The sequence below is a fragment of the Lactuca saligna genome, chromosome 1 (genome assembly GCF_052625555.1).
Source record: "Lactuca saligna cultivar CGN05327 chromosome 1, ASM5262555v1, whole genome shotgun sequence".
In the NCBI taxonomy this organism is placed as follows: Eukaryota; Viridiplantae; Streptophyta; class Magnoliopsida; order Asterales; family Asteraceae; genus Lactuca; species Lactuca saligna.
The window spans coordinates 88,511,128-88,537,451 of NC_136417.1; the positions used below are offsets into that span (position 1 = coordinate 88,511,128).

At 36.4% G+C, this 26,324-nt stretch overlaps 1 long non-coding RNA gene and 1 pseudogene across 1 annotated transcript; one reads left to right on the forward strand and one right to left on the reverse strand.

Annotated features, from left to right (window-relative positions):
* The first annotated feature begins 1,781 nt into the window (after nt 1-1,781).
* Nucleotides 1,782-6,240, forward strand: LOC145041153 (uncharacterized). Its single transcript, XR_013679965.1, has 7 exons — nt 1,782-2,474; nt 2,567-2,640; nt 3,814-4,090; nt 4,184-4,622; nt 5,011-5,149; nt 5,481-5,955; nt 6,043-6,240. It is a non-coding gene; the product is annotated as an uncharacterized LOC145041153 (long non-coding RNA).
* Nucleotides 6,241-21,920: 15,680 nt separating this feature from the next.
* On the reverse strand, nt 21,921-23,168 carry LOC145041159 (F-box protein At2g27310 pseudogene; annotated as a pseudogene).
* Between the last annotated feature and the right edge of the window lie 3,156 nt (nt 23,169-26,324).

Below are 26,324 nucleotides of genomic sequence, written 5' to 3' on the forward strand. Positions count from 1 at the left end.
CATTATCAAGTCTGTAACGAAGCTAGTACGGTTTAATGGTTTTAGAATAATAGTGAACCGGGTAACTGGATCGCCCCGGCGGGGCACAGATTGAAATAGGAGCCGGTTCGATAGGAAGCTTTTGAAAACGCAGTGCACCCATGTAAATAAGGAACGAGATTAATACAGAGGTTAAACGAGCATCCCACACCCAAAAGGTACCCCACATAGGTCTTCCTCGAAACCCCCGAGTAACTAAGGTAAAAAACATAGAAAAAGCACCCATTTCTGTACCGGTTCCGAAAGAGCGAAGAAAGAGGGGATGTTGTGTTGATAGGAACAAGAACGTGTGTATAGCCGTAGCGATATAAACAAGAATACTCATCCGAGCCGCAGGAACATGTACATAAGGAATACAAGAATTTCCACCTTGTTGAAGGTCTAGTGGTGCTACCCGAAGACTTAAATGAATAACCATCGCTGTTAAGAACAACCGAGATCCAATGAAAATTTTCGCGTAGCTTTTGGTCTTATAACTCATGATAGTTTGACTAAGGAAGCATGTATTGGAGCTTACTTGTTCTCAAAACAGGTGGTCAGGCTAGTACGGAAGTCGGTATTTTGATTCACATCACTTTATCTAAAACAGTCTTCTTCATCCCGCTTACGGAGGTATTCCGAAGCCACCTGAATTGTTGCCTGTACCAGTCTCCGGCCCCTGCAGCCCCCAAAGTGCTAGATCCATCGAAGTAGAGAGTCCACCTCTGCAAAGGCGAGGACTTCTTCATCGAGCTCCACCTCCTAGGCGAGACAAGCTACCTTTAGCTAGGAGCCTCTTTTCCTTCTGCCCAGCTCCCTAAAAACAACGTTCGACTTGCATGTGTTAATCATATAGCTAGCGTTCCTTCTAAGCCAGGATCAAACTCTTCTTTTGACTATGATTTGGCCCTACAGTGGTAGAACCTGGTTGCTTTTCGGGCTTGCAAGTGACTTACTTCTTTTGCCTGTTCTTGCTGTCTTAAGTCGTCCTCTTTTCTTTAGAAGTTGTTAATTTCTTTCCTGCCTGCCCTAAGGCTAAGGGGAGAACTGCATGTACTAATAGTCGGATAGAAGCCTACCAGCCCACCTTGTTCATATCGAGCCGGACAGGAGAGACCCTCTTTCAAGTTAAGAGAAGCAATTCCGCTTGAAAATAGGCGTTGTAAATCAATTCAAATAGATAGGGGAGTTCTGAACCAGCAGCAAGCGCACTCACTCTAACGATGTACTTTTGCATGATGGGTTAGCGAGGAAATGGGAACAACGGCTTAAGCCATTAGGTGTAGGTGCTTTCCAGAGGTGGAATCTCATCAAATGGCACTCAGTTCATATCTTTAATTTAAGTTCGATCATTAACAAGGTTCAAAGAAAGGGTGGGCTATTGATAAAGAATCGATTCTAAACCACAATGCTAGCAGATGGCGGGCCTCCGCTTTTATTTTCATTCATTTTTCCTATTCAAAAAATAAAATAAAATAAAGACACTCGACGATCTTTGACCGGGCGGGGTAGGCAGAAGTTGATCCGGTAGATCGACTAGCAGTTTCAGCTACTGCTCGTGATGATGATTTTGATTAGCGAGATGTTCACTTTTACTTGGATTATGCAATAGATTTTGCTTTATTTTTTGCTTTTTGCTACCTTTGCCACCAATGTTTTCCTTTTTTATGAAATTGGCCACAAAAGTTTCTATTTTTTTTTTTTTCCCCTCCTTATTTTCTTTTGTTACAATTTCACACATTATTTTCGACATTATTTTCGTTTGTTTTGCGTCGATTGCTCCCTCCACCGCCTCTCCCATCCACGCAGATGTTGCATTACCATGGACATCTGCCATGGACATCAGTCATTATCTTTCTCCCTCAATTAAATTCATTCTTATTCCAAAGCTCTTTCTTTTTGGCTCCCCCGCTTTTGACCATTCCATTTGTAATCGGTAGAAATCGCCAACGCCGTCGTCGTGCGGTTATGGCTTCTCTACTCTCAATGACGAATACCTCTTTTCTCTTCTGTGAAGTCTACAACAAAGAAGTGGGAGATTTCTACCGGACATAGGCAATTTGTGTATTAGATGATTTCTTTGAGGAATTAAATCAAACAATTGGTGTGCAACATGAATCCATATTTCAAATAAGCAACGAAAAGAAATCATCTAATACAGAAATCATCTAATCCAGAAATCATCTAATACAAGTGGGAAGAACGACTCTTCTCTGCTTCTACTAGGTCATTGCTTCGCTCCCTTCCCGAATCTCGACACCCTCACCCGTACGGCTACTCCAGTTGATTAGTTTCTTTCTGATATTTCTCTTTTTCATTTTATGATCTTTTATGATGAAGATTGTTGTCGGAGATGATGGAAAACATAAGTAGAAACATGCCGCCCATTGTATTCCTCAAATTTCCCTCTGGAGTCTTTTTTTCCCTTTATTTAAGGCTCGTCGTCTTCTCACCTGGTAGAGGTTTTCTTCGATCAATGATCCCCACCCCAAGTTAAATTCATCATCAACCAAAAAACATCACTTTTGAATTTTTTTTTTTTTCTCAGTAAAACTGATGAATGGACCAAGGAAACAGATCTGTCAATGGCTGAAGTCAACATGTTTGGCTTGGAGAAGATAAGTTATTTTCAAATCCCATCAACCACTTCTTATCGACGTTCTTACATATTTCCCTGTTTCCAATTTTAGGTTTGATCTTCAAATTAGGTTTTTTTTTGTAACTCTTACCCTTACCAAGATTTACACAACAATAAAGTTTGTTTGTTTTTTTTTTTTTTCTATGGCTCTTTTGTTCTAATGTAAATGCATTGCTTTTCATAGTTTCATTTCAATGTAGTACAAATCTGATGGTTTTATGGAAAATCCAGTTATTGATTTTCCAAATTGATTTAAGATCTTTGTACACAGATCAAGCATAATTGTGAAATTCATTTTTCAAAATTTTCTTTTCTGGTTGAATTTGAAGTGTGATTGTTTGTAAGTTGTTAGCTACAATCCAGAGAAAATAAGACTGACATTTGATTTTAACTGTTTAATTGTTTATAGATTGTGCTCATACATTCATCATTTGATCATATATGTTTCATTACTTTGATATGTAGGTTTCTGTGTATATGTGTGTCATCTGATATGAATGTATATGTTGACATTATCATGGGTTTTTGTTTTATAATATTTTCATTTAATTGACAATTAGATTCTGTTCCCACACTGAAATTGAGACATCTGATTGTGTTTGCAGAGTTCTATGCTGCATTGCTTTTCATATTTTCATTTCACTGTAGTGATGTCACTGAGTTTGCAGAGTTCTACTTAGGCATGTTTTCGTTAACAAGAAGACTAATTTTTTCATTAAACCAGTATCTCTTATATTATGAATTGATTTTTAGGTCAGTTTTCCTGTTTTTGATGAGTTAGCTGATTTTTGTTCTCCTGTCATTAAATGACACTGAATTTAGAGTATGGTGACAAATCAAGATCTATAATTCACAAATATGTAACTTTTTTCAAGGCATAAAAAGGAATAGCGTCAAGGGACCATATTGAATGTATTAGAAAGCTTGTGATTGACATCTAAAATATTACCTTACTTATCACTCACAACCAACTTTTTCATGAATATATACATCCTCAATATCCTGAATTCCTTGTATATGTTTTAGAGTATCTTCTTTTAGTCATTTTTAAATTTGAAATACTAAACCCCTTGCATCATTTTACAATTTTTCTTTTTGATACTATATATTCTCATGATTGTTTTGTTTTAACCCCTATTTTTGTCGTTTTTTTGTAGGAAGAAATTAAGGATAAAAAAAAAAAAAAAAGTCATGCTTTCGTGACTAAACCAAGAGTCCTCTTTCGCTTCTTTTTTGGTTGATTTACCAACTAAAGTAAAAGTATTGGGATTTTTGTTCAATATTTAAAGAGAGAATTATTAATGTATGATCGTTTAGCAGTTGATAAGGTGGTTAGGTTATGTATGTGTGAATGAAAGTGAAGAATGAGTTATGGAAAGATGGGGCCAGACAAGACATAAGCATTATATCCAAACACACGAATTGGAAATAGAGGTGATTCGATTGTTTCTATATTTATATTTTTGTTTTGTGTTGTGTTTCTATTTAAAAAAACAGATTATATGAGTTTTGATTTTGTTAAACTAGACTGCAAAGCTCTTGGGATGTCCTTCATGCTCAGCAGCTGGAGCAGGGCTAATGTATGCTGCAATTCAGGGTACTCTTGAAGTAGGAAAGCAGGTTGATGGATTCAAGATCACTAAAGAAGCAGGGGGATGGATGGCATCTAATTTTCATTTGTATTTTCCCTCCCATGCTTACCTTACATGTAGGTAGATAGACCACGATGATGATGATGATGATGATGATGATACTAAATACTAAACTTTGGATGTGACATGATTCAATATTGATGTGATGAGTGATGCAAGTTTATTTCTGCAAGAAAGCATGGGTTGGTGGATACACCATTTAGAAGTAGCATATGTGAGAAGACGGGTGAGATTGTACTTTCGTGAGGGATCGACACCTTGGATTGGAGGTTGTGTAGTATCTTCTTTAATTGATCTCAACTTCAATACGGTTGGTATGTAAATATTCTCTTCAAATACCAGTAAACTTTAATTGGTGGAATTAGCAACGTACTTTATGTTTTCTCCCTAATATAGGCAATGCAATTTATTTACCCATTTTAGCAACATACTAACATTTTTTCACAGATAACAACCTTATCCAAGCTGAAACTTGCAAAATATGCAATACTTTTATTTTTTTTATCCTTAACTGGAAAATTGATGTAACATTGCATCTTCGAGAAAAATGATTTAGAACCTGTCAATAACAAGAAAATGCTAAAAATTGACAGAGATTTTAAGCTTTTCATGCTCATCCTTGCTTTAAAAACCAACAAAATTGTCATTTTTCTAAACTTTTTTTATATTCATATATTAAAATTTGTTACTTGGGTTTCTCAGATCACAATCAATACATGTATAGTAATAAAAGTCTTCTATAAGTTCCTCAAGCCGCATGTTGTGATCTCTTTCAAGCTCAAGAAAACGGCATGTGCATTAGCTCAGACACCCAAGTCAACACAGGAAAGTAGCCATTAAGGTTCACTCTAGCATGGTCACTCCCTTATTTCAATAATGGAAACTCTGAAAGACTAGCAATCGGAGTCGGAATCACCATATATCATATGATTTAACTATTGAACATTGTCACTTTTAGTCCCTCTACTTTTAATTAATTCCTTTAACCCTAAAATTAATTCCAAATTAATTTATGATTAAATATTAATTAAAAAAATATGATTTCTAATTAATATATTATTTCCATAATACATTAATAAATCATTTATTTTGATTTCTAATTAATTTATTAACCAAGTAGTAAATTAATAAACCAGTCTTCTCTCTCTAATTGTCATCATATTCATTGTCAGGTTTGAAGCAACCCAAAAGGACTGTACTACTATCAATTCAAATTTATACCAATTATAGTTATGGGCTTAGACATCTATCCAACAGAGATTGTGTATGGTGCAAAAGGGAATAGATAAGTGTGAAGGATTACTAACCCCTACAACAACTACAATGTTTGACCAAACTAAGACTGATGCATCTAAGTATATAGCTAAATATAATATAGCAGGAAAGTACCATGGGTCAAGCACATGGCAAGATCAGTATGTGGTAAACTTGAATGAGCAACATTGTAGTTGTAGGTTTTGGGAGATTACAGGTTTTCCATGTAGACATGTTGTTTGTGCTATATGGTACAAATTTAAAAATGGAGAAAATGCCCTACGTGTTGATGAATGGAAAACCATGTATTTCAACAAAATTTATCCACTTAATGGAATGTGGCCCAAAAGTGATTTCCCATTCAGTTTAAATCCACCAAAACATAAAAAACAGGTTTGTATTTCAATTAGGCCTAATATGTAGTTTAAATGTGAACATGAAATTGGTTAATTTTTAACTATAATATATCAATATGTGTAGGTTAGAAGGGGTAAAGAAAAAGACAAAGAGGGGTGTTGATGAGCCCAACAGCCAAGTAGGTAAATTGAGGAGGAAATATCTCACAGTCACTTGTTTAAAGTGTCATAACAAGGGGCACAATTCCATAACATGTAATATTGAAACAGTGAATGCTACAAGTGAAAGGACAAAATTGCCCCAACAATATAATGTTGAAAAAAAGACTTAATGGTTAAATGGTAACGGAGTGAGCCGGAACGACTAAACATTAAAAGTTTTGAAACCACTTGGACCATCTATGAGGTTTTTTAAAATTAGGGACGAAAGTTCAGATGTAACATCGCAAAATTCAAGACCAAAAATTTCATTTTTAATTAAGTTATTATAAAAACCACGGTATAAAAACATCTGTAATAATATCCATGTCAAAACCAAAGTGTTAATAATCAAAACAAGTTATTGTAAAATAATATCAGAGTGTAATCCCAATGATCTCATGTACGGAAATCGTAGTGTGATGCGCTGTGATCGAGCCGGCTCCTTTCTTATGAAAACGAAGTACATGAAATCAAAACTGTAAACCGTAAGCATGAAGCTTAGTGAGTTCCCCTATCATACCACATACCATACAATAACATACTGTCAGGCATATCTGGGTGCCCGATCTACCCTGCTGAGCATATCGGGGTGCTCAACCTACCCCTGTTAGGCATATCGGGGTGCCCAACCTACCCCAGTCAGAGATACCGAGATGTCCGACCTACCCCTGTCAGACATATCTGGGTGCCCGAACTACCCTCTGGTTTATCTCAACCGGTTCTGGGGACTATTTCACTCCCTATTACTACCAAATAATAACATATCATAAAGACATAAACATACTGCTAGGCATACACAAGTACTAACTACCCCTTCGGTATCTTTCAATCGGTATCCGGGGACTATTTCACCCCTACCACTACCACATAATAACATATCATGAACATACTGCTAGGCATGCATGGGTACTGACTACCCCTTCGGTATATTTCAACCAGTATTCAGGGACTATTTCACCCCTACTACTACTAAAACATATATCTGAGCATCCTAGCACATAAAACATATCAAATAGTGGCAAACCAGACAATTATGACAAAGACAATCATCTCATACATAATCACCTATTGGTGGGTCGGTATTGGTGCCTTAGACCCACCTTTACTGGAAGGTAGCTCACCTCGTACTGCTGAAGTCCCGCAAACGAAAACACAGACTGCTGGATGACAGATTCCTGAACTGTCAACATCAAAACAATACCCAATTAATAATTGGGATCCAACACATAACCATAAGTCCATGCTTGGGGATAAAAGACTACTTTACCCCATCTTAGCTTGATTCAAGATCAAGGCCCAATCTAAAGGCCCAAAAGTCAAACTTATAAAAATAAAAGCCCAATATATGGCACTAAGGCCCAACCATTTATTCTATTCCAAATATGTGGCATTACAATGGTCCAGTACCTCATAATCATCAAGGCCCAGTTATGGCCCATCTATGGCCTAATTTTCCAAATTGGGCCCAAACCCCTCACATAGGCCTTACCTTAAAGCCCATCCAAATATTCTAGTTCATATGATTGTTCTTAAATGGCCCATCAATATCCCAATCACTAAATCCCAATAGAAAGGTCCAACTCAAAGCCCAAGTGAAATTAGGGTTTTCACATAAAATGACAATTAGGGTTAAGTGTTTCTCACTTAACCCATTAAGGACTTAATCCATTAAGTCCATCACTCTACTAGATAAATCATATGGTGTGATCGGTTGTAATTCACAATTCCATTCCAATCGCCCAAAATGCGGGTCCTGATAAGTCCAAACCAATAATTCCAAAATTAGGATTTTCTAAACCCTAATTAGGGTTTTCAAATGAATCACAACCCAATTAGGCCCAATAACTAAGTCTTTGGATCAGTTAGGGTTTCATTAGGCCGATTAGAGTTTTATAAGTTGGGCACCACCCACTACCACCTCGGGTAGTGGTGGTCAACGGCGGCTCATGGCGGCAGCCACCACCTCATGGTGGTGGTTATGGTTCTAGTCCATTTATGTCCAAGCATCCTAAAAACAGTCTATGGTGGGTTTTGAGAATTCTAACACTCCTAAGGTGTACATACAACCCTAAATACCTTGGATCTATGTTTTCTATATTATACATGCAAACTTGAACTTTCCAAGGTATTACCCTAACTAGCATACAAAAATTTGATACTTAGGTAATAAAACAAGCTAGATAACATACCTTTTCTTTGTAGCTTGTTGCTTGGACTTTCAAGAGCTTAGCACCAATAGTATGAATGCCTCAAATGGAATCACAACACACCGAGAATAAAGGATAACTTGAGAAGAGATTCCTTGCACACACAAATCGACTAGCCCTCTAGTTTTCAACTTAAGTGCCAATTTCATGAGCTAGAGGGGTTGTTATATAGTGTGACAAACTAGGGTTACACCATGTAAACCCTAATGACTTTCCATATCCCTCATGCTCTATGGGTTAAAACCTCCACGGAGTATCCATGGGTTACCACATGGGTTTAGCCCAACATGAAGAACTATGGATCATAAGCCCACTTTATAAGAATGCATGATTTACCAAATCAACCCCTTAGAATTAATTAGTCTCTTTTAATCACATAATTAATTCCTAATTAATTCTTGATCAATACTAATTAAATAATATGATTTCATATTAATATATTATAACTTATAATATATTAATAAACCATAAATAACCTCTTCTCAAAAGTCCATCCTATCAGATTGTCCTGGTGATATGCAACCCAAATGGACCATGCTACTCTCGGGTCAAGTACATACAAATTATAGTTATGGACTTAGACACTAATCCAACAGTCTAACACAAGCAAAAGCACACCGCCATCCAACATGGCGGCAGGTGGCGGTAGGAGGCGGTAGCCACCACCTCACAGTGGTGGTTAAGAGTTTTTTTTTTCATTATAACACACACACACACACACTAATATCAACACACACAGATACACACACAACCACCCTTGTGGTGGCCGGTGCTGGTACATGGTGGCAGCCACCATGGCTGGAGACCATGGTGGGTATCTACTCCATTTTCCGGCCATCAAACACCACCTACAACACACACATGCGATTCTGATTTGTACAAAGAACCTAGCGACCCAACTGGTGGCTCACGACAGCGGCAACGACGGTTTTAGCGATGGCAGCACCACCTCACGGTGGTGGTGATGGTTTCTCTTTGGTTCCCGGTCAAGAAACACGGCAACATACGCGAGCTGAAAGCCCACGAACCGGTGACAACTCATCTTTAACGGAAACAGCAGCAGCAGCGCCCTTGGTCGAAGATAGCGGCGGCAGGTCGTGGCTGACAACGGGATAGAAAAAGAAGCGAAGAGGGTGGCAACAGCGACAGCAAGCCATGACGACAGCAACAACGACAGGAGAAGGAGGCGACTGCTCGTGTCCTCATTGGCTACTGGAGTAGCAACGACGCTAGGAGGCTGATGGTACACTCCGACAGCAACGCCGTTGGCTGAGAATGGCAGAAATACTTGCCAGTACTTGCACTTCTCCATATGATTTTTCTAAAATTTATGGTGATTTTTACAAAGCTGCCTATCACTGAAGCAACAAAATCGGACCAGGTTGTGAAGATGAACATTTTCACACTGGTTTGAGACCACCAAAAATTATAGGAAAATCTATGAACACGGTAGACTCTTTTTTCAAACTCTCAGAGTTTACGAATTCTATTTTCAACTTATGATGATTTTTCTATAAATATTCTAAAACAGTGACTTTTAAGGGTAAAACTGTCAAAAACAAGTTTAAGAGTTATTCTCACCTTGTAACATGCTGAGCAAGGTGTGTAAGATTTACACTTAGTATTTTCAATGTCATTTTTATTGAGATACAAAGCCATGCATAAAAGGTTTTCATTAAAACATAAAACACTCTTGATAAACTATAATAGGTATATGTGACATCCCCAAAATCTCGGCCAGAAAAGACCGATTTTCATTTATGCTTTTAAATATTTTCAGAGTAAATCCTTTTGATTTGAAAGAGTTGCAGAATTTGCTCCCAAAAACAAAACATGATAAAACAATGTTTACCAAAGCATTTCATAAAAGAAATGTATTTTCATTATAATCAAAACTCGGGGTGTCATGTTCCGATACAGACCAATAAGCATAAACGAATACATTACAAGTCATATAACAAATATAAACATATGCAGACTTGCAAACAAAACAACTTGATGGTTCGTCCATCTCATGCCCTTCCGCCACTTCCTGTAATACAAATAAAACTGAGTGGGTCAGGCTTGGGAGCCTGGTGAGCATATAGGGTTTTCAACCCACAATAAATAATTAAATTAATTATTATCAACCAACAATAACCTAGTTACCCATTCCCGTTATTCTCACTTTACGTCCCTAAAATAACTAACACAAGGGACATAATCTAAGAATATTTTCATCGGGGTGACAACACATGCTGCGGGGGTTCCTCAGCAATATAAGTCAAATAAGGCAACCATGAGGAGGATGGAATACAGCGAATGAACACCCAAGTTCATTAACACCTACAGGTTATGAGCCTGATAGCGTTCCACTGGACTATCTAGAAAAGTCTGTGGTCGTCATCTAAATTCCACTAGATGACTGGATCAAACAACAACGAGGCCTCTCGTCTGTTTATTACACACCAACTATCTACCCATGTTTTTCCCAACATGTTAGTAGATAAAAACATACATTTTTATACATATTTTCAAAACCTGTATAGCATGCTTGATCAATACATTTTCCATATAACAGATGAGGCACACACACACATAACACGTATTTCATATAGAAATAATCATATCTGTAAGATAGAAGAAAGTGAATATACATTCAAACACATAACAACAAAATATACACATAACACGTATCTCGTATAAATTACTTCATAATTATGCGTTAGAAGAAAGTAACAACGCATTCACGCGTATAAATTAACGACAATAAACTTATTACACTCAAACCATACTTGTATTATTATTGCATTTATGAAAGGTAGTATACACTCACTTGATCAGAAGATGATCGGACAACACTATGACTCGCAAAAGTAGTAATCCTTCACCACTTGACTCTTGAATTTCTTCAAGATCAATTTGCCTCCCACTGCCTCCTTGGCTTATAAACTCTCTCTCTCTCTCTCTCTCTCTCTCTCAAGACTCCTCTTCTTGCTACAAACACCACATTATCACTAGGTCTGTAGAAGAGGTAACCAAAGGATCTTTGTGGGTAGCCAATGAAAATACACCTCTCGCTTCGGGGTTCTAGCTTGTCATGAGTCTCGCGCCTCACAAAAGCCTCGCAACCCCAAATCTTGATGTGGTCTAGTTTAGGTACTTTACCAGTCCACATCTCGTGAGGAGTTTTGGCAACTTTCTTTGTAGGGACTAGATTAAGAATATGGGCGGCAGTCTCTAAGGCATACCCCCAAAATAACATTGGTAGCGTAGCTCGACTCATCATTGAATGAAGCATATCCAACAAGGTTCGATTACGCCTCTCAGCTACACCATTCAACTATGGTGTCCTGGGAGGTGTCAATTGTGAGACAATCCCACATTCCCTAAGATAGTCGAGGAACTCTGAACTAAGATACTCACCACCTCGATCGGATCGAAGCATCTTAATGTTCCTGCCCAATTGATTCTCGACTTCCTGTTTAAATTCCTTAAACCTTTCGAAAGTCTCTGACTTATGCTTGATTAAGTAGAGATATCCATATCTACTGTAATCATCAGTAAAAGTCAAATAATAACGATTAGCATCCCTTGTGGCATGTTTGAATGGTCCACACACATCCGTGTGTACAAGGTCCAACAAACCTTCACCCCTCTCACAAGAGCCTGTGAAGGGTGACTTTGTCATTTTTCCAAATAAGCATGATTCGCAACTATCATCTGACTTTAGGTCAAATGACTCCAAGACTCCATCCTTTTGGAGTTGGCCTATGTGTTTCTTGCTTATATGTCCAAGACGACAATGCCATAATGATGCTTTATCCAAGTTATTATTATTAACAGAATCAATACACAACACATTATTTCCTAAGTTATCAACCACAAATACAGTTTCATACACGCCATCACAAGGTACTACTTTAAAATAAAGAACATTATTAAAGAAAGCATTAATCGAACCAACTTCATTATCAAATGAAAAGGTGAAACCTTGTTTATACAATGCATGAAAGGAAATAATGTTTCTTGCCATTTCTGGCGAATAACGACATTTATTCAAATCTAAATTTAACCCACTACTTAGCGACAAAGTATAAACTCCAATCTTGGTGACAGGTGTAACTTTCCTATTCCCCATGATTAAGTTTATCCTTCCTTGCTCCACATTCCCACTTCTTCTTAGTCCCTGCAAGTCACAACAAATATGAATACCACAACCGGTATCAAGGACCCAAGAGTTAGAATTAGGTGAGTTATTAGAAATGATAGTGTAAATACCTGCATGGTTGGGTTTAACTTTCCCATCCTTCACATCTTGCTGGTACTTTGGGCAGTTCCGCTTCCAATGTGCCTTTTCATGGCAATAGAAGCATTCAACCTCTTTTGGGTCAGAAGAAGGAGTGATGAAACCTTTCTTGGTTCCACTTGAAGAAGAGCCATCAAGGGTCCTAACCTTGGTACCCTTCAAAGAACTCTTTCTCTTCTTCCCCTGTCCTTTCCTGATTGCCAAGACAGGGGCGATGTTGGTAGGAGTAGGAGTAACAATCTCCTTACCCTTAAGACCACTTTCCGTGGTCTTTAAGAGTCCTTGAAGTTTGTTGAGTGTGACCTCTTCCTTGTTCATGTGGTATGTCATGCGGAATTGATCATAACATGAAGGTAAGGAGTGCAAAATGATATCTATTGCAAGCTCCTCAGGGAAGTTCACATTTAGCTTCAGCAAACGGTCCACAAATCTTTGCATTTTCTGCATGTGGGCCGTGATGGGTTCACCATCCTTCATGCGAGTAGTTATCATGGAGGAGATGATTTCATACCTCTCTTGACGAGCACTTTGATGGTATCTTTCCATCAAGTATTGGTGCATCTCATAGGGGTAGAAATCTTCATAGGATTTTTGAAGATCCGTGGTCATAGTGGCCATCATGTTGCATGCCACTTTGGTGGCATCCCTTTCATGTACCCTAAACTCAGCGATCTCTTGAGGAGTAGCAACTGTCTCATCAATCTCATTAAGCTCCTTATCAAGGACATATACCTTGTCCTCATAGCGAGTAATCATTTTGATGTTTCTGATCCATTCATTAAAGTTGGATCCATCAAAAGTGACTTTCCCACACAAGTTCATAAGAGAAAAGGAGCCACTAGGATTAGAGCCAGAAGCAGCGTTGTTTGCAGACATCTGATAAAAGAAGAAAGAAGGATTAGTTTAGATATAGAGATAGTCCTTAATAAAACACCCAAATGTAGTATTAAGGCTAGGACCCAATCACAATATATTATACTTAAAAGAGGTATGTTGTAATCTAAGTAATAACATATTTGAAAGGTAGGTGAATGACGATTCACCAATTTCCACCAAAGTCGAAATATTAAAATATTTAATTTGGTTCTTAGAAACTCCTAGATTCTTTTGAGATTCAATGAACTTTTCAAAGGCATGTTTCAATCTCGAGTGTGCCCTCCAAGTTTTGTGACTGGGGTGCCGAGGATCACAAAACGAGGTGTGAAGTAACCATGCAAATTACTTGGTACCCTTAATAAATTACCCCTCAATCGATGTGTCGGTTAACCACACACGCTCCATCGATACTATGATAAATATTAAGTCACCCTTTACCTACCTTGTTAAGTCCAAGTTAGTGTGCCGGTTAACCACACACGCTCCACTAACGACTTAGACAAAGTGTAAAGTGTAATTTCATGGATTAGCACCTTATTCACATTTTTCCTAAAGTAACTAAGATTGAGGGTAAGTTTTGTAAACTTTCAAAACTTTTCATTTCTTGTAACTTATGAGTTAAATAGAGTAATAAAATGAAGACTCTTCATTTTTCTAACTCTTGTGTTCTTTTAATGGTTTTAATTCAAGTGTGACTCTTGGTTTTCCATAACTTGAGTACAAGTGATGGACTCCATTAAAACACATTATGATCAAGAATTAAACTACCACATAGGTTACAAATAATTCCTATGATCATCTAAACATCATAAGATCAAGAACATGAATATGAACACTTTCATTAATCAAAAATTACACTTAAAACTTTGTAATTTTGATAACTAGTTGTTGTAAATGGATTAGCAAAGACATTACACCATCTAAAACAAGTTTTCAAGTACCAAAACAGTTTAGGGTAATGTTTCTAGTCCATTTCCAGCAACTAAAGTCGAAAATCTGCACTCTGTGGCTCCTACTCGCTGAGTGCATGAACCTACTCAGCGAGTAGGTTGAAGATACACATGAAATCGATGAGTCCCCCCATGGACTCGGCGAGTTCATCAGGCAGAACAGCAAGTTTTTCAACTTTTTCCAATATATTGCATCAAGTATCAAACAAACACGCCTAGGCTCTAATATCACTTATGGGTTTTGAGCATTCTAACACTTCCTAAGTGTACATGCAACCCTAATAAACCTTGGATATATGTTTGTCTAAGATACATGCAAATAATTATTTTTCCAAGGTTCATATCCTAACTAGCATGGCATGGGGAACATGAATCAAATAAACCTAGTAGAAATACTTACCTTGTAGTAGGAGTTGATTGCTTGGATTTTTAGAGCCTATCACCAATAGTGTGGATGCCTCAAATGGAAATCACAAATCACCACAAACTTGGAACTTTGAGAGAATAGTCACTACTATCTTGAAATCGGCCCTCACCTCAACAAGTGTCAACTAGTGTGATTTCAAGAACCAAAGCCTCCTTTATATAGTGTGGTGGATTAGGGTTACATCCATGTAAACCCTAATACCCATGTCTCTTCATTTCCATGAGAACCATGGGTTAAAGCTCCATGGAGTATCCATGGACTTTTCCATGCAAGCCTAGCCCATTCCAAATAAGCATTAGCCCACACTATATAAATATAGAAGCCCATATTTAATTAGTAATATCTTTGATCCCTAAATTAATCCTAGATTAATTATAGATCAATACTAATTAAATAATATGATCTTATATTAATATATTAGAACTTATAATATATTAATAAATCATAACTTGTACTATTCTCAAATATTATCCATAAATTGTTCGGGTGAAGTGCAACCCAAATGGACCATGCCGGGTCGGGTCAAGTACATACCAAATATAGTTATGGACTTAGACACTATATCCAACATGATGTAGTGCTCAAAACCCATCACCATTGTCCTAGCTATCTCTAGCATGATCTACAACAATGTATAGTAAAGCTCCTGATGTTATTACCTTTAACTTGGTTAATGACAAGAAGGTTCATCTTTCTAAGAAACTCTTTTGTCAAATTCTAGAAATTCCTAATTCTCCACCATATTGTGCTATTTCAAATGATCAAGTGATACATATGTTCAATGAAATGGTTCATCAACCCCCACTTACCAAGATCAGTCAGTTTAAGAAGTCTAGTCTTCCTTCTATCTGGAACTTCCTTTTTGGTATTTTCTCCGATGCCTTACTGGTCGGAGTGTTGGATTAGACAACGGACGAATGGAAGTGTATGTTATGGTTGCAGGAATTTACTATGATCTTGCAGTGGATTATTCAAATCAGATGTGGAAAGAGTTTCTGAAGAGTATTGAGAATACCAATGTTGTTCAAGGGATATCTTGTGCTAGGTACTAGAGCTTAATTCTTCGATACATGTATGAAAAGGAAGGGATTTAGGTACCTGCTGAAGAACAAACTGTTGAATTTTTAAAATACAATTTTCCGAAGGAGGTTGAAGATGATGCAGAAGTCTTTCCAAATGTTGCACGAATTCTAGATGTTATGCTCAAGCATGTTGATCCAACTAGTCCTGTATTGATGACATATTTGGCTTCGATTAATCCAGATGAAGTCACCGGTGTTTTGTTGGCTAAATCAGATGCAAGGTCTTCAAAGAAATCTTGAAGACCTAAGAAGGATGAGAAGTCGACTACACCTACAACTGAGGCTGTTGAGCCTGTACTTTTCGAAACTCATACAGAGTATATTCCTTCAAAGTCTAGAGTCCTCAAACAAATCAAGCAAAAAGCTCAACCTTCTCGAATGTCTCCTGAAAGGTATTCAAGCTTTTCTTCTTCATTCATTCGCAAGCCTCATGTAACTCGAAAAGGAGTTATTATTCACGAAGTTCAAGCTCCTGTGTCCCCATCGTCCAAGAAGAGAAGAGCTACCAATATGGAAAAGCATATTTCAAAATATAGTAAAAAGAGAAAGTTGGTCCTTCAAAAAGTATCTTCCGAAGAAGAAGAAGTTCCTGAAACTCTTGAAGCTATACTTTCAAAAAGTCTTTCAACTTCTTAGCAAACTCCAATTATTCCACCTGAGGTTTCGTTAACCAAGTCATCTCATGAGGAGGTTCGAACCTCTGACATTCTTACACACGTATCTGATACGGTTGTAAATGTCACTATGGGTGAAGGAGAGTCGAATCAAGGATTTCCTATGGTTACTTAAGGTATTATCGAAACTTCTACAGTTAGTACCCTTATTTCATTACCACCCTTTATTATTCCTACACATCCAATTTCATCTTTACCAACATTTACTCAAATTCTCAATCAACCTTTCACTTATCTATTTTCTTCCTAATCTAATGATCCACCAAAATCCATTAATGATACTAACACTGATGATGGAGGATTTGGAGGAAATTTTGATGCACTTGAGTTTGATCCAGAAGAAGAAGAAGACACCCTGGATCACATGTTGATGTCAGGGAAACAATTCAAGATTCTGAACAAGAAGCTTAACTCGATCATTCAATCACAAGCAGATGCAGGGGCAACAATTCTATATCCAATGTTGATGTGGATGTGATGCTCAAAGCACACGAAGCTAAATTGTCCAATAGATTCTCTAGCTTGATTCAAGCTTCTAAATCTCGAATTCTTGAGAAGGTGGATGCCAATGACAAGAATAATGAGCTCAGGATCAAATCTCAGTCCTCAACTTTCAATGCCGAAGTCAAAGATTTAAAAATGGTTGCTAAAGAACGTCATGTCATGTTTGTTCAAGATGTGAAGAAGATGAGGGAGGATGTTAATCGGAAAATTCATGAACTGCGTGAAGACATGAATAAAGAGATTGCTACTACACAACAAGACTATGCATCTCTCAATTAGAAGATGGATATTATTGCAGACGTGGTGATGAAGTTTGTCAAATTATACGAAGCTTTGAGTCCTCAAATTACTCAACTGTCTTCAAATGACAGTAAAAGCTTTAAGGAGATCACAAATTTGTTAATTGAGTTGAAAGAATTAATCTCAAAGCTTGGTTCATCTCCTATGATCACACCCGAATTTTTATCTCAAATTTTTTTTTTGTTTGAATCCATTCTTCACAAACAACTGGCACCATTATCACGAATTCTCGGTCTTTTACCAACAAATGCCCCACCTGTAGTTACAGAGGTGCAAGGGGGAACAAGAAAAGGTTGGTAAAGGAGAAGGTGCATCCGATGTGATTAATGAAGAAGTGAAGGTTGTTGGCAAGGTTTACACTACTTAGATTCCGAAATCAAAACCAATTATATCGAAAGCAGAGCCAGTGATTTCAACTGTTGTAACAAGAAGGCTAATAACGAAGGGTATTGTAATTGGTTCTTCCGGTGAAGGGGGAAGTCAGTCAAAGCCAAATGAAACTCCTGTAATGCAAGACAGAGGAAAGAAAATTCACATTGAAAAGTCCAAAGAAGAAAGAAAGGCTGAAATGGATTTTCAAAGACAGATTGCAAGTGTTTTGAGACAAAGACAAAATGATCCTCCGAATATGAATAAGGAAGATCCAAGAAAGCTGCATAGCTATGAGAATATTGAAGGCATGGTATCTTTTAATGAGATGTACGAGTTCCAGAAAAAGCCTGCGAAAAGTTATTCTATCGAAAATTCTAATTTGAATCAGCTTGATTTTCCAGTCAACGAGATTTAGATTCTTTCTGCACAATACAAGGTGGTGGAAAAATTTAAGAAGAAGGAGGATTTTATACACAAATTAAGGTTTCATGCTGTTCTGGGAAAAGATCAACAGGATGTGTGGTCTTTGGCGAAAATAAAACAAGTTCTCGGCATTTCGAAAGGTGAACTATTTGAGAATATGCTACAAAACTTTCGTTATCATTTAGTAAGGGTGAATAAGGTTCCTTTCGAGTTTTCCATTGCCGATTTTCTCTTGATGAACTCGAATGATTTGATTCAAGTGGCCTACATGCTTAAAGACATAGATGCTTCAAAACTGCAAAATACCTGCAAAGAAGATCTACATTTGGGATTTGGTCATATCAAACTGTTTATAGATAATTACTATGATTGTCTTGCTTTGACCGATGTTGAGTTGGTTGCTTCTGTTGGAAAAGAGATAAATGTTCCTATGAAAAAAGTGTTTAGCGAAGCGAAAATGAAGAAGTTTGTTGATGGCGAAATTTGTATGCAACCATTTGGAGTTGTTTTTTCTAGGAAAAGTAAGATGGGAAAGTCGATGAAGTATTTTTTCCAAACTTGTGAAATCGAAAGACATTCTACTGCACACTATACGAACTTAATTGTTCGTATGAACAACTGTAAGAAGAATAATGATGGTGACAAGGCCGAACTGAAGAAAGTGATGAACTGGTATGTTGAAATCCGAAGAACATTACATATGGGAGGTCAACTATTAATCAACTGATTTCGACATTAATTACAAAGGGGGAGATTATAGAGGTCGATGTTAGATTGTAATATGTCGAAATATGTAATGTTATTTTATAAATGCAGTTTGTGTCAAAACTTAATGACTAGTCCTTTATAATTTTTTGTATGCTTTGTGTTCTCCTATAAATAGGAGTGTTACTTAGAGTTAGATGAGGACTTTCAGGGAAGTTGTCTATTTTTTCTCTGTAACATTGAAAGCATAATATGAGCTGAAACCAGATCATATTTACATTCGGTGTTCATATTTTCATTACTCTGATTTACTTTACTTTTCTCGATTCAACACTTCATTAAAGACTCACTCTAATACCATTTGTTAGGATTAAAACCCTAATTGTGATTTGATGAACAAGATGCGGAAAATAAGAACAAATACAAATATGAAGATATGTAGAATAATCACTCGATTTATTCAAAATATGAGGAATATATTACACTTTCAGCATAGACAAAAGTAACTAAAAATACACAAGAAACCTCACAACGTGGCGGCTACATTTTGCCTTACTGTTAACCCTATTTATGAATAATACATGACAATTTATAGGGAAACGACAAGTCTTGGGCTTTTAACCTACAATTCATCAAAGGGGCCCATTGCCATCATCCATGGAGTACTTTGAAATCCTACAACCAAGTTTAATCGAAATGGGGGAAGATAAACAAGGAAGTCATGTTGTTTAGCGATTTGTATAACAAAATGAAACAACAATAGAGAAGCGGCGAAATCGATGATGTGATTTTGTAGAAAGCTTTAAAAGTCTACCAAAAAGAAAACAAGAAATCTTTCAAGTTTTTTGAAGTTTGTAATCTTGTCAAAGAAAAGAAAAAATGACAATTAAACAAAACATTCGACGACCATATCGAGAGTGCTTCAAAACGGTCAAGAACATCAAAATCCAAACACACTAAATCTGATGCTCGTGTTGATTTCGACCTCAATGAAGATGAACTTGTTCAAATTTCACCACCTTCCCGACCAATGGAAAGGGACAAAACAAAAAAAACAAACGAAAATGCAAAGGGTCGGATTCAGATGATTTGAAAGACATCGGGGCCATATGAAGGGTATATAAGATAGATGAGACAAAATTTTGCAAATTGCTTCCAAAAGAGAGCTTCGGAAAGAAAGGGAAAATAACTTGAAAATACTAACGATAGACATGTCAAACCTGACCGGGGAAGAGCTAGAAATTTAGGATAGTTTTTAATGTGATGTTATACTTTTTTTCAAGTAATGCTATGTAATGAGTTTTACTTTTAATTAATGAAATATTATGTGTTTAATTAAAACTAAAGTTTTTATTTATAATTAAAAAAAACAAGCAGGGTGGCAAGAAACCATATTTTTATGATAAAATATGATGTGACATCTACATTACTCATAAAATGAAGGATGACTCATAAAATGAAGGAGTGTCACATCATTTACTGCGGCCTAAACGACAGAGTCGAGGTCTTGATATGATGAATTCATTTGGGCCAAAATCCCGACAATATTAACATGTTAGACTAAATTTATGACATTCTTCTCTTTGATGCCTCAGGCCTCCACCCAACTCACCTAGGTAGTGGACCGACTATATATGATGTGCTTTTAGACAGAGGCAACTGGAGGTCTTATACAGTGTACATGTTCATAGTCTAGCAATTTTTATTTTTATTTTTTGTTTTAGAACGACACCAGCAATTCTTATAATAAGACAACTTATTTAGGTCTAATACATGTATTTATTTCTTTAGGATTTCATTATATATTTAACCGATAGAATCCAAATATTATGATTAGAAACATACCACAAATTTCCCTAAAGTTGATATTTGGTTATGTTATAAGCCATTAACTACAATTTTTTATGATCACTAATTGGATAAAACAATAACCACTTTTTATATTCACTAATTGGGTAAATCAGCGACAACCTTTTATGGCCACTAATTGGTTAAAAGAGTGACGATTTTTATGGTCACTAATATCAACGAAGATTTTTTATGGTAACTAAATGGAGAAAATAGTAACAACTTTTATTGATGAGTGACTATTTTAGTGATGGAATGAGTCGTCACATTTATAGTAACCACTACATTTTGGTTACTAATCAGCTTAGGGACTTATAGACTTATAGTGACGAAAAATGAACACCAATATTTTGGTCACCACTCTTCTACTGTTTCTGACCATATCGTTGTTGTAACTAATTAGCATTTTTTTCTAGTGAACGGTAAAGTAGGAATGTAGCAAGCATGATTAAACTTATTATATGGAATTTTCGGTTTTGTCACTAAATAACCTTTTTTTCTAGTGAACGGTAAAGTACGAACGTAGATAGAATTAAAACTTATTATATAAAATTTCTAGTGGGAAATGGATTGATTAACCTGATTTAACTTATTATATAGAATTTCTAGTGGGAAATGGATTGATTAACCGTTATTAATAATTTTTTTTAATGAATATAAGTTTTTGAAAACGACAATGCCTATTATACAGGATTTGTGTGGGAAATGGATTTGATTAAACGTTGTTATTAATATTTTTTTAATGACTAACTTTTTAAAACATCAATGTCTATCTTACATATCGTTTTATGAGAAAATAAAAATGTTGTTGCAAGTCAATTTTCACCCACAATAAAGAATATGCACTTCCTCTTTATTTATTAACCTTTGAATGTTTTGTTTAATTTCCATATTAAACTCATCTTACAATATTAAAATATTCTTTTGTTGCTTCTTCACTGTAACAAATCACTTATAATTTAAAATAGGTTCATAACATATATAAAATTTTGGATGTTGAAATTTGGCATAAAATAATATAAAAGAGACATCAATAATATGGTGGAGTTTTCAATCCTTAAATTAATATATACAAATTTTCATGTGGAAACTTAGCATAAAGTACTATAGGAAAGACATCAATACTATGATGGAATTTTCAGTCCTTAAATATAAACCGTTGGTTTATTGTATTTTATTTAAATGATATACAAACCTATACCAAAATAATCAAACCAAAAAATCAAATTAAAAGAGAATATTGTATCTAGCATTCTTACAATGTACATGATTGGCGAAACCAAAGATTTTGTAATCCTTAGGGCTAAGCAAAGTATCAGATTAAAAATCACGGATTTGAATAAAAAAGCATCTTCATTGATGGTGTAATTTAGTAGAGAGCAAATGACCAAAATGCCATCAAGAAAGCTATTCCACCAGCAACACAAGCCAGGTCAAGCCGCCTCTCTCTCATCTCCATCATCTCTTTTCTCTCTCTTCTCTTTTGAATATACTCTTCGTATCTCCCTTTCAGGTCATCACCTCCGCCGTTGAACCTTGTGCTCCGCCGTTCAGCCACCGTAAGTCCTTGTAGAACTTCCATACTAGCCTTCCCGCTTAAACACTTCCCATCTATGTCCTGAACAGTTAAACTCATCCCACTCACGTATAACTCCCCGCTGGTTCGTTTAACCCCGCATGTAATCTCTATGTTGCAGTTCACGTAGTCGTTATCATGCACAGAAACGCCGTAAACCGCCACAAAGGCAAAAGTCAACTCTATCTCATCGGTCAACCAGTTCCGTTGAACAGAAACTGGTTTTTTGCTGGATAGATTCACAGCCCTGTTCTGTGATGGGTCTATCAAGATCCAACTCAAAGTCATGTGCTTTTCAAGATTCGATTGCATTACCTGATCATCGCCGGAAAACTTCACCACCGATGGGATGAGTTCTTTGGGTTCGAGTAGGTCAATTCGAAACGGCGAAGATTGGAACCAGACGCTCGGTGTGGTATTTGTGGCTTCAACCTTGGAGAAAACAAGCTCGTCGTGGTATCTGATGTCCACGGAGGAGATGATTTGGGAAGTTTGTGGTGGTGGTGAGGTTGTGGAGAGGTGGTTGGAGGGAGATGGGAAGGAGTCGGAGAAGAAAGAACGGTGGCCGGAGGGGAAGTTGGAAATAGCTTGTTTGACTAAAGGGTCATCGGTGGAGGGCCAATTGGAAGAGCAGATATCTGACCATAGTTTCTCGTCGGAGCAAAGGGATTGTAGCAGCGAAGATGAACAGTTGGCGGCTGCGAGAGTTTGACCGTTGAGTCTGGTCAAGATGTGAGTTTGAATGATATCTTGATGGATTTCTGCTATCGACATGGATTTCCTTCTGAGCTCTAGAATGGCGGAAAGGACTAAAAGGGTTTGTGAAATGCGTGTATGTGCCGTGGGGTATATATCCTTTTGGAAAATAAATAAATGCAATTTACACCCCTTCACTTTGACAATATTACAGCTTAAGTCCGTGGAGGTGTTATTTGTTAAAGATAAGTTAAAAACGGTTTAAAAATTATGTAAACAAAAAGGGAACTGATTCGTACACAACATTTTTTTTTCCATACACAACAACTTGTGCTTTAAAGTGTTGTATTGTACAACTCTATAATGCATAAATTGTTGTGTACGGCAAAAAACTATTGTGTACAAATCACTTCCTAACAAAAACCAACATTGAACGATATTTAGACATAGTTAATAAATGGAAAAGGTTGGTCAATAGACGGAGCCTGGATGACTAACTATAGCAAAATATAGGAAAATGGTAACAAACATTGAGTTAATAAAAAACAATAGCATTTTAGTAAAATTAATATTAGGTGTGAGAGTCATATGTTATATGTGTTTATTAAAAATAAAAAATTAATATCAATATATAAATATTAAATATTTTATAAAGTAACTGAAAAAAAAATCCATATGTTTATAACATTTATGTGAATTTATTGTCAAATTAATATAATGATAACTTTATATGAATAGAATGAAAAACAAATTCTAGGAATTTAATGTAAGAAAATGAGAAACTCTAAAAAAAATAACAAGTAAAAAAACCAAAAAACCAAAAATAGATTTTCAAAAAAAAACAAGAAAAAAACATGTGGAAAAAAAATGAAAAACATGTGGCAAAATGATTTTGGTTTGCTATGATAGATTAATATCGAGACAAATAGTTTAAATAAATGCAATATACATCCTTTACTTTGACAATATTACAATTTAACTCTTTTTGCTACAGCAACGTGACCAAGAAGGTGTTATTTGTTAAAGATAAGTTAAAAATGGTTAATAATTATGTAAACCAAAAACAACATTGAACGATATTTAGACATACTTAACGAATGGAAAAGGTTGGTCAATATATAGAACCTACATGACTGACTAGTAAAAAAAACTTACAGGAAAATATAGAAAAATCATAACAAACTTTGACGTTAATAAAACGATAGCATATTGGTTATTTTAGTATAGTTAATATCAATATCGAGACAAAATGAGTTCAATTGATCTCCTGAGATTGAAGGTGAGTGTGCACACTCGGAATGATAAACGTGAACTCGGGAATGCGATGGTCTTTCCAAGGGGCAGCACCCGGTCCAACTGGCAGAGCCCCTGGCAGGGGTTCTGCTAGTATAAACGAAGATTCTAGTTGAACTCAGCTTATCTCGATATTAGTATTAACTACATTAAGATATGTTAATGACACTAAAATAACCAACATGTTATCCGTTTTTATTAACATCAAAGTTGGTTACGATTCTCTTATATATTGTTGCACGTTTTATTACTAGTTGTAATGTGGGGTCAGTATATTGATCAACCTTTGTATATAACCAAGTTCTTAACGTTACAAATGACATAGAACAAACCAAATTATGTAGCGTACCAAAAATTATAAAGAAAATTTTCATGGTCAAAATAAATTAACCTATTAAAATCTTTATTTCAGAAATCATTCAGTAACATTCGAACAATTGGAATCATACATTATCATAGTTAAATTTACAAAACCACATAAATGAAAAACTTTGATGTGTGTGTACAATCTCACCAAGCACTTCTCATAAACGACTTGAAAAATATTTAATCCACAACTATAATCATAAATCACAGTGAGTTCCTCTGTACACCCCATATTCCATCATACATACAATGCATCCACACAACATCTCGACTCTAGCACCGAGCAACCAAAACTCCTAGTCACATACATATATCTACGTAACAAGCCCAACCCAAAAGTATCATGGCCCTAGCCCAACTCACATATAACAATACATAACAGGCCCCGCCCAACTGTACATAATGGGCCCCGTCCAGGGAGATAATGGGCCTAGTGTAACCTCCACTACCAGGGGCCACCTCCTGGTCTTCCATTAAAGACATAAAGTCATATGTAGTCAGGAATCAGGTAGCAGTCGAACAAATGACCCACCTGATACCGAACAATTAGACAAAAGCATTACAATTAGGTATTAGACCAAGAGGTCTCAGGTTATCCAACTTAAACCACATAGGACCCAAGCTACCACTACCACATAAGCATATAGCATAAACACATGTGTAACTAACATAGTACGTTCCCTTGGCAACTAGCCTTCCTTAGTTACCCTACCAAACATGTCTCCAAAGAGAATCATATGATCAACAGTCAAAACCCTACTAGTCTAGCATACTAAATCACTAAGTGTTTTAAATTGCAAGTCATAACAAGAATTCACCCTAAGACACTAGCATACTTGTACTTTAACAGTACCTCTATCACACCATGTAAAAGATATACAATGGGATACGTGGCATGGTGAGAAACTCACCTGAATCATAGAACCAGAGAAGCACAACAACACATTATATCCTTGTATTAAGGAATCCCTCAGATCAGCTATCATCAAGACATCTAAATTCCCAATCTCTAACCCAAATCCTACAAGTTTCACCCTATGTCAAACATGTCAAAAGTCAATGGTCAACCCATTCAAAGTCAACACCACGTCGTGGGCCCTCTGTGGCTACATCATTGAAATGTCAAGACAAACACTCAACATACAAGACATTTTCACGTCGTGGGCCATCCTTGGCCACATCCTGGTAATGCCAGGACAAAATATTTTCGGTTCTAAACTTCACCAAGTTGTAGCTATCCATTGGCCACGTCGTGACCACTAACATAACACCATTTCTCTCATTGATAGTTTAATCCTTATATATTAAGGCTCATACTTCCAGATATACTTCTTCTCAATGACTTAATGGATTAAGTTCCCAACTTTATCCATAGGGACTCCTCTCCAAGGCAGGATCTTAAACCCTAAATCCATAAAGCTCTTAATATGACCAAAACTTGAACATAGGACCAAGAACACTCAAGCTAAGACCCCTTTTTTCTCCATTAACAGAAGTTCATGACCACAAGAGTCCCATAATAAGCTTTAGAGTTTCTCCAAACTCCAAGAGCTTCGAAGAAGGGACCAAAACCACTCATTAAAGACCTCAAACATGAATCTTGAAAGAACAAGGTCAA